General features: G+C 36.9%; 1 pseudogene across 1 annotated transcript; it reads right to left on the bottom strand.

The window, feature by feature from the left end:
- Positions 1 to 202: 202 nt before the first annotated feature.
- LOC145575009 (nuclear transcription factor Y subunit B-3 pseudogene) lies at positions 203 to 1,761 on the bottom strand (annotated as a pseudogene). The gene is made up of 2 exons (XR_014098242.1): positions 1,338 to 1,761; positions 203 to 1,116 (listed from the first exon to the last, which is right to left on the bottom strand). The product of XR_014098242.1 is annotated as a nuclear transcription factor Y subunit B-3 pseudogene (transcript).
- Positions 1,762 to 2,316: the final 555 nt, after the last annotated feature.

Raw genomic sequence — 2,316 nt, 5'->3', positions numbered from 1 at the left:
ATAATCAATGAAAAGCACCTATTAAGATGATCACCACCATACAAATCAAGTTTAATAGTGGTAACAAGTGAAGAAAAAGTGTCTTAAACTAGTTGCTTCTTACAGGCAAATTCAATGGAATCATTGCTTACATTTATCATCTCATACCATGCTATAAGAATCACAACATCAATTCTTGCACGTTTTTCACAACTCTCTTCAATTTTCAAAAGGACACATATCATAATCCATAATTGTAAATTCGTAATGCTTTATGTACACTATGACCAAAGCTATCAAATAACATGACCAAAATAAACGAAATTCTTAAATACACTCTAGTCTCTAGAGCTACCAAACTCCAATTAATTTCACATTAATAGTTGAAAACCTAAAAAGATACCAAAAATAAAAACAAAATACACACACCCCACCCACTCTACTTACAAGACCTAGTGGGGGCCCAACAAAACATAACAACAATATCATCTCGGCCCACCATTAGCGCCACCAGGCCCACCATAAGTCAAAATCCCTCTATTACCCCCACTACCACTTCCACCACCCCCGCCGCCACCACCACCACTACCATATCCATACACGTGTCCACCTTGAGAAATTCCAAAAACACCCCCACCATTTCCACTATTTACCCCAACGCCTCCATTACTATTATTATTACTATTACTATTATTTCCTTGAACCGGGGGTCCAAGCCCGGTTCGCTCCCCTTCCAACTCCCTGAACCGCTGTAGATAAATCTTCAGCGGTTCAACGTACTCCTCGAACCCAAGCGTTGTCATCGCCCATAGAAGATCGTCGCCGTTGATCGTCTTCCGTTTCTCTCGTTGACACTTATCCGAAGCTTCTCCTGTGATGAAGCTGATGAACTCCGAAACGCATTCTTGAACCGTTTCTTTTGCATCTTTCGAGATTTTGGCGTTAGCCGGTAGCGCCTTTTTCATGATCCGGCTCACGTTTGCGATCGGCAGGAACCGGTCCTGCTCTTTCGGGTACGAGTCTCCGCGGCTGAAGTTGTTCGACTTTCCTCCCGAGTCATTGTCCGAGTCACCCATGAGTCAACTCGGTCAACTTGTCTGAGTTTGAATTCTCCTTCTCAACAATTTCGCGCAAATTCTGCGAAAAAATAATTTTGATCGTGATTTTTCTACCAATTTCTACAAAAACGGTGGAATTAATAGGTAATATAATGCAATTTCTAGCTAAAAGTACGTAATCTTACAGAAAATGAGTTTAAATTTGATCAAATTCTGGAAACAATAGCTATTATTGACTCAATATTTCAATTTCTCTCTAGAAAATTAACATATTAGCGAAGAATTTGTTCGAGTAATTACCTTATGGGAAGGAAACTTGATCGAAAAATCAATTAGAGAAGAAGCTCGACTTTTCAAATCCTTGTGATGTTGTGAATCAACTGCTACTCTGAATCCAAACTTACAACTTCTCTCTCTTCAAAAAATTCACAATTTCGCGCAAATTTTTTTTGAAAAACCCTAATTCTTCCTAATTGATCCAAAAACACAAATCGAAGCCGACAATTTTGGTTGAAATTGTAGATAATCGGAGTAATTTCAGAGTGTAAGAATCAAATTCAGGTGAAATCAGCAAAAAAAAATCAAGAGAAAAAGCGAAAGAAAAGGACGTAATTTAGGAGAGAGAGAAAAAAAAGAGGAGGAAAGATGAGAAAGTTCCCGAAGAGAAAGGACGGTTTTTTTGGTTAATGGAGTATTTGTTAGCTGTTGAAGAAAATGAAGAAGAAGAAAATAATAAAAATGAAAAAGTTTTATAGAAGAAAAAAAAAAAAAGAAGATTGTTTGAAGAAGATACGTGGAAGATTCTAAGACGTTGTTTGGTGATAAGTTCATTAGATTGGATTGGATTGGTTAATGTGGGAGAAGTGATGTTGACCATTCATCTAGGTGGCTTTTAACATGTGGAGAACTAAGAGTGGTGTAGGGATGATTGGGCTCCACCATGTTGGAGGGGAGTGAGGGATACTGAGTGCTCGCTCTGTTTCAAAATACTCGTAACAGTTACATGTACAAGTGGTATATGTAAACATGAATAAATTAACTTGAAAGTGGAGTTAATTGATTATATCTGCAGTTAACTTAGACAATTAGGAAGTCGGAACATTTTATGTAAACCCTATAACATAATACGGAGTAGCAAATTTCATGCAGAGTAATTCATAATGATATATTTACCAAATTATTATTGTTATTAACGTAGAAAACGAGTTTAATAAGTCATTGTGTGATGAAAATTTGATTTAGTTATTCTTGATTCAATTTTAGGTAGTTGATCGTCTTT

Source organism: Chenopodium album, chromosome 13 (genome assembly GCF_948465745.1).
Source record: "Chenopodium album chromosome 13, dcCheAlbu1.1, whole genome shotgun sequence".
In the NCBI taxonomy this organism is placed as follows: domain Eukaryota; kingdom Viridiplantae; phylum Streptophyta; class Magnoliopsida; order Caryophyllales; family Amaranthaceae; genus Chenopodium; species Chenopodium album.
The sequence above is the reverse complement of the archived record's forward strand: the minus strand, read 5'-3'. Positions and strand labels throughout refer to the sequence as shown.